Source organism: Piliocolobus tephrosceles, unplaced genomic scaffold, assembly GCF_002776525.5.
Source record: "Piliocolobus tephrosceles isolate RC106 unplaced genomic scaffold, ASM277652v3 unscaffolded_36829, whole genome shotgun sequence".
NCBI lineage: Eukaryota > Metazoa > Chordata > Mammalia > Primates > Cercopithecidae > Piliocolobus > Piliocolobus tephrosceles.
Genome location: NW_022320786.1, coordinates 1 through 11,505, shown reverse-complemented (window position 1 = coordinate 11,505; position 11,505 = coordinate 1). Strand labels below are relative to the sequence as shown.

Here is an 11,505-nt window from a genome sequence, read left to right as displayed (position 1 = left end):
CAGAACTGGATTAGTTCTGCAGCACACACTCCCATCACTGGTCCACATATGGCACTTTTAAAAAATTGATACATAGTATCTTTATGTATTTATGGGGTATATGTGATACTTTACACACAGAGGATATGTAATGATGAAATCAGGATATTCACCACCTTGTCTATCATTTCTCTGTGTTGAGAACATTTTACACTCTCTCTTCCAGCTGATGTGAGACATACAATACAGTTAACTGTAGTCACCCTATGCTGATATCAAATATTAGAACTTTTTCTTTCTGTGTAACTGCATGTTTGTACCCATTAACCAAACTCACTTCCCCTCTAACATACACCCCTCTTCACCTCTGGTAATATCATTCTACTCTCTGCTTCCACGAGATCAACTTTGTAAACTCCCACATGTGAGTGAGAACATGTAATATTTGTCTTCAGTGACCTTCGGTTCCATCCATGTTGCTGCAAATGGCAGGACTTCATTCTTTTATATGGCCGAATAAGATTCCATTGTGAGTATATACCATAGTATCTTGATTCATTTATTTATGGATAGAGACTTAGGTTGAATCTGTATCTTTGGTATTGTGAATAGTGCTGCAATAAACATGGGATTGCAGGTGTCCTTTTGATATGCCAATTCCCTATCCTTTGAATAAATAGTAGCAGGATTGCTGGATAGTATGGTAGTTTTATTTTAGTTTTCTGAGAAATCTCTATACTGGTTTTGATAATGGCTGTACTAATTTACACTTCCACAAATGATGTATGAGTTCTCTTTTCTCCACATCTTTACTGGCATCTGTTATTTTTTGTCTTTTTGATAATAGCCATTCTAATTGGGGTAAGATGATGTTATCTCATTCTAGTTTTGACTTCAGTTCCCTGATGATTAGTGATGTTGAGTTTTTTTTTTTTTTTTTTTGCATACCTGTTGGCCATTTGTATGTCTTCTTTTGGGAAGTGCCTATTCAGGTGCTTTGCCCATTTATTAATGGAATTATTTGTTTTGTTGTTGTTGTTGTTGTTGTTGAGTTGTTTGAGTTCCTTACACATTCTGGATATTGGTCACTTTTCAGATGCATAGTTTACAAATATTTTCTCCCATTAAACAGGTTTTCTCTTCACTCTGTTGATTGTTCCCATTGCTGTGCAGAGCTTTTCAGTTTAATATAATCTCATTTGTCTATTTTGGTTTTTGTTGCCTGTGTTTTTGTAGTCTTAGCTATAAACTGTTCGCCTAGACCAATGTCCTGGAGCACATTTATGTTTTCTTCTAGTAGCTTTACGGTTTTCAGTCTTATGTTTAAGGTTTTGATCCATCTTGAGTTGATTTTTGTATATGATGAGAGGTAGGGATCCAGTTTCATTCTTCTGCATGTGGCTATCCAGTTTTCCCAGCACCATTTATTGAAGGGGGTGTCCTTTCTGTATTGTACATTCTTGGCACCTTTGTTGAAAATCCATTGGCTATAAATATATGGATTTATTTCTGGGTTCTCTATTCTGTTCCATTGATCTATGTGTCTGGTTTTATACCAATTTTATGCTGTTTTGCTTTTTAATTTTTTTTGAAGTCAAGTGGTGTGTTGCCTACAGTTTTTTTTTTTTTTTTTTTTTTTTTTTTTTTTTTGGTTCCATATGAGTTTTAGGACTGTTTTTTCTACTTCTGTGAAACATGTCATTGGCATTTTGATAGAGATTGCATTGAGTCTGTTGATTGCTTTGGGTAGTATGATCATTCTAACAATGTCATTTCTTCTGATCCATGAACATGGAGTGTCTTTCCATTTGTTTGTGTCTTCTTCAATTTATTTTATCAGTGTTTTGTAGTTTTCCTTGCAGAGGTCTTTCACATCCTTGGTTATATTTATTGCCAGGTATTTTATTTTTAAAATAGCTATTGTGAATGAGATTGTGTTCCATGATGGGCAGGTCTGTGTAAACCTACCCCCAAAGTTCAAGGAAGCTGAGAGGCCACAGAAAGAGGCTGACAGATCCAGTTTCTCAGAAAGAAACATTTAATAAGGTCTTAAAACAGAAGCCATGTCTGTGACTTGGGTGGTGGTAAGATAAGTTGGCGGATCCCTGTGCCATTACCCCATCCACACCCAAGGCTTATATACCATAAGGAAAGGGCATACGTGATTTAGAAGGGCTCTGTAATCAATTGAAGTACAATAACATCAAGGTTGTTTTGAAGCAAGATTTATAGTATGTGCTCTTATACAACGAACAGTAGATTAAACTGGAAATCTTAGAGGCCTTCCCAGAACAGGTTAACTAGAAGTCCATGTGGCAGATTAGCATCCAAAATAGAGTTGTTTTAGCCTTCATGGATTGCCTTTTTGCTTACTTTGTCAACTAGTTTGTCATTGGTGTATCAAAACACTATTGATTTTTATATGTTGATTTTGTATCCTGCAACTTTACTAAATTTGTTTATCAGTTCTAAGAGATTTTTGGTGGAGTCTTTAGGTTTTCCTAAATATAAAATCATGTCATGGGCTAAGAAGGACCATTTGACTCCCTCTCTTCCAATTGGGATGGCTTTTATTTCTATATCTTACCTGATTGCACTGGCTTGGGCTTCCAGTACTATGTTGAATAGGTGTATTAGTCCATTCTTACATTGCTATAAAGATATACCTGAGACTGGGTAATTTATAAAGAAAAGAGGTTTAACTGGCTCATAGTTCTGCAGGCTATACAGGAACCACAGAGGCTTCTGCTTCTGGGGAAGCCTCAGGAAGCTTACAATCATGGCAGAAGGCAAAAGGGGCACCAATGCTTCACATGTCTGGAGCGGTGCCACACACTTTTAAACAACCAGATCTCACGAGAACTCACTATTATGACAACACCGCCAACAGGGACAGTGCTAAACCATTCATAAGAAATGGCCCTTATGATCCAATCACCTCCCACCCGGCCCCACCTCTAGCACTGGGGATTACAATTAAATGTGAGATTTGGGTGGGGACACAGATCCAAACCATGTCAATAGGAGTGATTAAAATAGGCATCCCTTACATATGCACGCATGCCTCCACTTACTCATGCCGCTATGGCAGCTCCTGCGTCCACCAGCAGCACCATCTGTTCGACAGAGATGCTGTGGGCCTGTCAGTTATCAGGTGTGACCACCGCTGCCCAGAGTTGTCTCTGTGGGAAGTTAGTCCTCCGTCCATTGTGACCATGCCACAGATACTCTATTTCAGGCAGCTCTGGGTTGACTACTGGCAAAATTGCTGGAGCTGGCCTCTTCTTTGTTGGTGGAGGTATTGGTGGCACTATCCTGTATGCCAAATGGGAGTCCCATTTCCGGGAAAGTGTGGAGAAAACCATACCTTACTCAGACAAACTCTTCGAGATCGTTCTTGGTTCCGCACCTTATAATGTTCCATTGCCAAAGAAATCGATTCAGTCTGGTCCACCAAAAATCTCTAGTGTATCAGAAGTAACAAAGAAGTCTAAATAGCCTGGCTCACAACTCCAAAAGCAAAAGGGAGATGCTCCAGCTTCAGCAACAGCAGGTGATACGCTGTTGGTCCCTGGGGTTCGGCATGAGGAATCTTTAAAAACTAATCACCCTGAAATTGGTGAAGGAAAACCCACACCTCCACTTTCAGAAGAAGCATCCTCATCTTCTGTAAGGGAACGAGCACCTGAAGAAGTTGCAGCTTGCCTTGCACAACAGGAAAAACAAGAACAAGTTAAAATTGAGTCTCTAGCCAAGAGCTTAGAAGATGCTCTGAGGCAAACTCCAAGTGTCACTCTACAGGCTATTTCAGCTCAGAACGCTGTGGTCCAGGCTGTCAATGCACACTCCAACATATTGAAAGCTGCCATGGACAATTCTGAGATTGAGGGCAAGAAGAAGTCTGCCAAGTGGCACACAGTGTAGAGTACATTGAAAGAATGCAGAAAGGCAGTAGAGGAAGCTGCTGATGCCCTTCTCCAAGCCAAAGAAGAGTTAGAGAAGATGAAAAGTGTGTCTGAAAATGCAAAGAAAGAAGAGGTTGCTGGGGCCAAGCCTCATATAAACTTCACAACACCATAGTTGATCTGGATAATGTGGTCAAAAAGGTCCAAGCAGGTCAATTTGAGGCTAAGGTTGTATCTCAGTATCATGAGCTGGTGGTCCAAGCTTGGGATGACTTCATTACTCTAGAATTCCTTCCTGGGTGGAGAGGAATGACTGTTTCTGACCTAGCTGACAAGCTCTCTGCTGATGATCTGAACTCCCTGATTGCTCATGCACATCGTCACATCGACCAGCTGAACAGAGAGCTAGCAGAACAGAAGGCCACAGAAAAGCAGCACATTACATTAGCCTCGGAGAAACAAAAGCTGGAAGAAAAGCAGGCATTTGACTCTGTAGTAGCAAAAGCATTACAACATCGCAGAAGTAAAATGCAGGCTGAATAGGACAGAAAGATAGAGGAAGTCAGAGACGCCATGGAGAATGAAATGAGAACCCAGCTTCACTGATAGGCGGCTGCCCACACTGATCACTTGCGAGTTGTCCTTAGGGTACAAGAACAGGAACTGAAGTGTGAATTTGAGCAGAACCTGTCTGAGAAACTCTCGGAACAAGAATTACAGTTTTGTCGTCTCAGTCAAGAGCAAGTTGACAACTTTACTCTGGATATAAACACGGGCTATGCCAGACTCAGAGGAATTGAACAGGCTGTTCAGAGTCATGCAGTTGTTGAAGAGGAAGCCAGAAAAGCCTACCAACTCTGGCTTTCAGTGGAGGCATTAAAGTACAGCATGAAGACCTCATCTGCAGAAACGCCTACTGTCCCACTGGGTAGGGCAGTTGAGGCCATCAAAGCCAACTGTTCTGATAATGAATTTATCCAAGCTTTAACCACAGCCATCCCTCCAGAGTCCTTGACCCATGGGGTGTACAGTGAAGAGACTCTTAGAGCCTGCTTTTATACTGTTCAAAAACTGGCCCAAAGGGTAGCAATGATTGACGAAACCAGCAATAGCTTGTGTCAGTACTTCCTGTCCTACCTACAGTCCCTGCTTCTATTCCTGCCTCAGCAACTGAATCTGCCCCCGGAGCTCTGACCTGAGGATATAAACACATTTAAATTACTGTCATGCGCCTCCTATTGCATTGAGCATGGTGATCTAGAGCTAGCAGCAAAGTGTGTCAATCAGCTGAAGGGGGAATCCAGACAAGTGGCACAGGACTGGCTGAAGGAAGTCCGAATGACCCTAGAAACAAAGCAGTGGAAATCTTGACAGCATATGCCAGCGCCGTAGGCATAGGAACCACTCAAATGCAGCCAGAGTAAGGTCTAGGAAGATTTTCGTAAAGTCATATTTCTTGTCAAGGAAATCAGCAGTGATAGATGAAGGGTTTGCAACAAGGGTCCCAGCATTGTGTAGAAATGAGCAGGTTTACAAGTACTGTTCTAAATGTGAACACCTGTTGCATTTATATTCTTTCCACTTGCTATCATGCTAGTGAACTCCAGGATTGCTTTCTTTGCAACTCATGTAATATTTTCTGTTTTTCAGGTTTTACTGATCAGACTTGTGAGGCCAATCAAAATAATGTTTGTGATCTCTACTACTGTTGAGTTTGCCCTCGGAGCAAACTGAATAAACAAGATGAAAACTGAAAAAAAAAAATGCATCCTTGTCTCATTCAGTTCGTAGAAGAAAGGCTTTCAGCTTTTTTCCATTTAATATGATGTTAGTTGTGGGCTTGTCATACATGGCCTTTATTATTTTGAGGTATGTTTCTTCTGTGCATGGTTTGTTGAGAATGTTTATCATGAAGGATATTGAATTTTGTCAAATGCTTTTCCTGCATCTATTGAGATGCTCATATACTTTCTGTCCTTCATTCTGTTGATATGATGTGTCATGTTTATTGATTTGTGTATGTTGAATCACCCTTGCATCTGTGTGATAATTTCCATTTGATCGTGGTATATTATCTTTTCAATGGTCTGCTGGATTCAGTTTGCTAGTATTTTGTTGAGGAGTTTTGCATCTATGTTCATTAGGGATATTGGTCTGTACTTTTCTTTTTTTACTGTGCTTTTGTCTGGTTTCGGTATCAAGGTAATGCTGGCCTCATAGAACGAGTTAGAAAGAATTCCCTCCTCTTCAATTTTTTGGAACAATTTGAGGAGAATTAGTGTTGGTTCTTCATGTGTTTGGTATAATTTGGCAGTGAAGCCGTTCAGGACTGGGCTCTTCTTTGCTGGGAGACATTTTATTACTGATTTAATCTTGTTACTCATTATTGGTCTGTTCAGGTTTTCTGTTTCTTTCTGATTCAATCTTGGTAGGTTGTATATGTCCAGGAAAATATTCATTTCCTCTAGATTTTCCAGTTTTTTAGAATATAGTCTCTGATAATCTTTTATATATAATATATAAGTATATATTATATATAAAATGTATATTTTTTATAATTATATATTTAAAAAATATATTTAAAAAATAAATATTATATATATTTTAAAGACAGGGTCTCCCTTTGTCACCCAGGCTGGAGTGCAGTGACCTAATCATGGCGTGGTCGTGGCTCACCACAGCCTCGACCTCCTGGGCTCAGGTGATCCTCTCACCTCAGCCTTCTGAGTATCTGAGACTACAGGCATGTGCCACCATAACTAGCTAATTTTTGTATTTTTTATAAAGCTGGGCATTTGCCATGTTGCCAAGGCTGGTCTCAAACTCTTGAGCTCAAGTGATCCACCTGCCTTGGCCTCCCAAAGTGCTAGGATTACAGGCGTGAGTCACTGTGCCCAGCCAGATGATCTTTTGTATTTCCATGGTATCAGTTGTAATGTCTCCTTTTTCATTTCTGATTTTGTGTATTGGGGTCTTCTTTCTTTTTTGCTTGGTTAGCCTCGCTAGCTGTTTATTGATTTTGTTTATCTTTTTAAAAGACCAACTTTTTGTTTTGTTAATTCTTTGTATTTTTTTAAAGTCTATTTTGTTTAGTTATATTGTTTATTGTCTCTTTCCTTCTACTAATTTTAGATTTGGTTTGTTCTTGCTTTTCTAGTTCCTTGAGGTGCATCTTTAGATCGTTTATTTGAAATCTTTCTACTTTTTTTTTGAGATGGAGTCTTACTGTATTGCTCAGACTGGCCTTAAATTCCTGGGTTCAAGTGATCCTCTCACCTCAACCTCCCTAGTAGCTGGGACTATAGGCACCACCACATCTACCTTTTTGATGTAGGCATTTATTACTACTAACATCCCTCTTAGCACTGTTTTTGTTGTAGCCTATAGGTTTTGATATGTTGTGTTTCCCTTTCTTTTTTTTTTTTTTTTTGAGAAATTTTTTGATTTCCTTATTAATGTCTTCATTAACCCAATAGTCATTTAGGAGCATGTCGTTCAGTTTGCACATGTTTGTATAGTTTCCAAAGCTCTTCTCGCTAGTGATATCCAGTTTTAATTATTGTGGTCTGCGAAGATACTTGATATGATTTTGATTTTTTAAAGTTAGTTGAGACTTGTTTTGTGGTCAAATGTAAGGTCTGTCCTGGATAATGTTCCATGTGCTTATGAGAAGAATGTGTATTCTTTAGCTGTTGGATGAAATGTTCTTTAAATGCCTATTAGGTCCATTTGTTTTAAAGTTCAGTTTAAATCCAATTTTTTGTTGTTGTTGTTGATTTTCTGTTTGGATGATATGTCTCCTGGTGAGAGTGGGGTGTTGAAGTCCTCAACTGTTATTGTATTGCAGTCTATCTCCTCCTCTAGATCTAATAATATTTGCTTGTATATCTGGCTCTTTTGGTGTTAGGGGCATATAGATTTAGAATTGTAATGTTCTCTTAAGAATTTCCTATGTGGCCAGTCCAGTGGTGACGAATACCCTCAGCTTTTGATTGTCCATGAAAGACTTTATTTCTGTTTATTTATGAAGGATAATTTTGCTAAGTATAGTATCCTTGGCTATCAGTTTCTTTCTTTCAGCACTTTGAATATATCATCCCATTCTCTCCTAAACTGGAAGGTTTCTGCTGAGAAATCCACTGTTAGTCTGATGGGGGTTGTCTTATATATGACTAGTTGCTTTCTTCTTTCTATTTTTAGAATTCTCTCCTTGTCTTTGACTTTTGACAGTTTGACTATAATGTGCCATGGAAAAGAACTTTTTGAATTGTATCTATCTGGGAATCTGTGTTAGTATGTTCTTGCATTGCTATAAAGAACTACCTGAGCCTGGGTAATTTATAAAGAAAAGAGGATTAATTGGCTCATGGTTCTGCAGGCTGTACAGGAAGCGTGGTTTGGGAAGCCCCAGGAAACTTATAATTACGGCAAAAGGTAAATGGGAAGCCGGAATGTCCTACATGGCTGGAGCAGGAGGAAGAGAGAAAATGGGGCGGGGGGTGTTACACATTTTTAAACAACCAGGTCTCATGAGAACTCACTATCATGAGAACTGCAAGGGGGAAATCTGCCCCCATGATCCAATCACCTCCCCCTCAGCCCCTTCTCCAACACTGAGGATAACAATTCAACATGAGATTTTGGCAGAGATAGAAATCCAAACCATATCAGGATCTCTCAGCTTTCTGCATCTGAATGTTTAAATCTCTTACTAGACTAGGGAAATTTTCTCCTATCACTTTGCTAAACAGGTTTTCTACGCCTTTGGGCTGGGCTTCTCTTTGTTTTCTGGAACATCCAATATTAGAATATTTGTTCACTTTATAGTTTTCCATATGGCAGATAGGCTTTGTTTATTCTTCTTTTTTTCTTTTTGACTGAGTTGTTTAAAAAGACCAGTCTTCAACTTCTGAAATTTTTTCTTCTGCTTGATCTGCTGTATTGTTGAAGCTCTCAAATGGACTTTTTATTTCATTTATTGAATTATTCATTTCCAGGATTTCTGTTTGATTCTTCAGTTATGATGTCTATCTCTTTGGTTATTCTCATTCAATATCCTGAATTGTTTTTCGGTTTATTTGTATTGTTTATCTGTGTTCTTTTATATCTCACAGAATGTCTTTAATATCATTATTTTGAATTCTTTTTCTGCTAATCCATACATTTCTTTTTCAGTTGAATCTGTTGCACAATTCTTGTGTCCCTTTGGAGGTGTGACATTTCCTTGTTTTTTCACGTTTCTTGAGTCTTTAGGTTGATATCTGCACATCTGACATAACAGTCACTTCTTCCAATTTTGGGGACTGGCTTTTTTTATGGGAAGATTTTTCCTGAAGATATGTCTATGGTGGTGGCTGGGTGAGATACTTTAGCTGTTATTCTGGGTGCATGCAGTAGTTTAGTCTCTGCTTGGCTATGAACAGCATCAGTAGTGTTTGTGATTTCCTCAGTGACTTGGCTGTGATTGTCAGTGGAGGCTGTGGTGAGGTTTTTCTGGGGTCAGAAACACCAGGTTAGCCAGATTTCAGGCCCCAGTGGTGGCAGCAGTGGGCCAAATGTGCCTGTCCTTAGGCCCCTGAGTAGCATATGCTGGTACTGGTGTTACCATGTCCAGACGGGCTGATTCTTGGGCCTCCAGACAGCTGGCTTGTGTGCTAGCAGTGGCAGCAGTGGGATGGATGCATGGATGGGTCCTTGGGCCACTGGGCAGTGTTTCTGACATGGATGATGGTAGTAGCAATGGTGGGACAGCCTTTGGGCTCTCAGAAAGCACTTACTGATGTTAGCGGTGGTTGTGATAGGCTGGGCAAGGCAGTTCCCAAGCTCCAGGTGGCACATGCAAGTGGGCACTGGTGGTAGTGGCAGGCTGGGTGGGCCCATCCCCAGGTCCCTGGGAGGAGTGCATAGATGGCCGGCATTGGTAGACTGGGTGGGGGGTATCACCAGGCCCCCAGATGGTATGCTTGGGCACTGGGGGTGCAGTGCGAGGCCACACAGTATGCATGGACACAGGCTATGGTGAATAGTGTGGGGTAATTGATGACGGTGGGTGTGGAAAGCCTGTACTCAGGGTACATGCAAGTGCATGGTAACCCCTGCCTTTTTGATGTGTCCAGCTGGTGTTGCACTCCTGCAGCCCTCCTGGGTTGGTGGGGGTTGTGGGATTCAGTAGGGCTGAAGGGATGTGGAGATACAGGATCTGTTGGGACCCAGGGCAGGATGCAGACTTATAGCAGCTGGGCTCTCAAAATGGCACCATGCTACAGCTGGCTGCTCAGGACTTGGTGGGTGTGTGGGATCCAGCATGGGCTCTTTCTCTGGAGCAATGCCATTATGTGGCATCCTGGCAAATCTCTATGCAAGTCTCAGGGCTTGCGAAGAACAAGAGGCTCTCCCATGACTAGGGTTTCAGGTCCATGCTGAGTCCATGGTGGAAATGTAGACAGCTGGGAATCTCTCATTTGCCATTTCCCTGCACTGGGGAGTCTCTGTGAGCTCTCAACTGATTCCAACTGGGCCAGCTGCCTCCCTTCCCTCTCCTTCTGTGCCTCAGATGTTTCCTGTCACTTCTCTGCTGAATTCCAGTGTCTCTCTTAGATGTCCCATTCAAAATGTTGTTACCTACTCACTGTTTTGGGTTCTTCTTTGTGGAAGAGGCAAGTGTCAGGTGCCTCTACTCAGCCATCTTGAGCCTGCCCACTTTTTATTGATCAATTATTAATGATTATAATATAACAACCCCCCCTCCAACCTATGAACCATGAACCCACTACCTGACAGAAACTAGAACATCATCAATAATTTACCATGGACTTCTTGGGGCAGCCACTGTTGGGATTGTGTGCCCCTTATTCTGTTACTTTCTAGAAAAAATAGAGTTGAGTCATATCTCTTTGTATTCCTGAAACGTGTGTTTTCTAATTTAGTGGTTTTGAATGATATTAAAAGGGAATTATTCGGAGTAATTTTCTGAGACTTATGTCTCCCACTCTGTGTAGAGTTGCCAAGGGTCCTCTGCATTTCTCACGGGTGTATTCTGTATCCAGCGTGGCTCCTTCCTGGGATTCTGCTGTTTCTACTTCAGGTTAAATGCTCTCCAGTAGATGGGCAGGCCTGTTGTTCCCAAGAGTCTGCTATTACAGATGGTGCTGATAAAAACATTTGCAAACCCATCCCACAATCCGTTTGTTAGTGTTCTGGGGGTAGGACTTCTCGGGGTGGGACTGCTAGGGCAAAGGGCACCCGGATTTTCATCCCAACAAGGTGCGCCACCTCCTGCAGGTGATCCATAAGCCGAGGAGGAGGATGGTGGGAATACTGGGACTGCTGTTTCCGGTAGCAATGGAGTGTGCCGGAATCCGATGTCATGGTCTCAGGTTTTCAACCTGGCAGCCTCAGTCCAGGCTCCAGGCTCCTTAGTCTACACTGCAGGCAAACAGCTAGCCTCTCTTTAACTGAAAGTACAGCCCTCCAAACCCTCACCCTTGCCTCCTTGTTGCTGAGGGGCAGAGGAGGCTCTGTGTTTGTAGCTTTGTGTTTTAGGGGAGAATGCCCAGTGCTGGCTGGCTGGCTGGCTGGCTATCTATCTATCTATCTATCTATCTATCTATCTATCTATCTA

General features: G+C 41.3%; 1 pseudogene; it reads left to right on the top strand.

Moving 5' to 3' along the window:
• Positions 1-3,108: 3,108 nt before the first annotated feature.
• Positions 3,109-5,308, top strand: LOC111526761 (annotated as a pseudogene).
• The last annotated feature ends 6,197 nt before the right edge of the window (positions 5,309-11,505 follow it).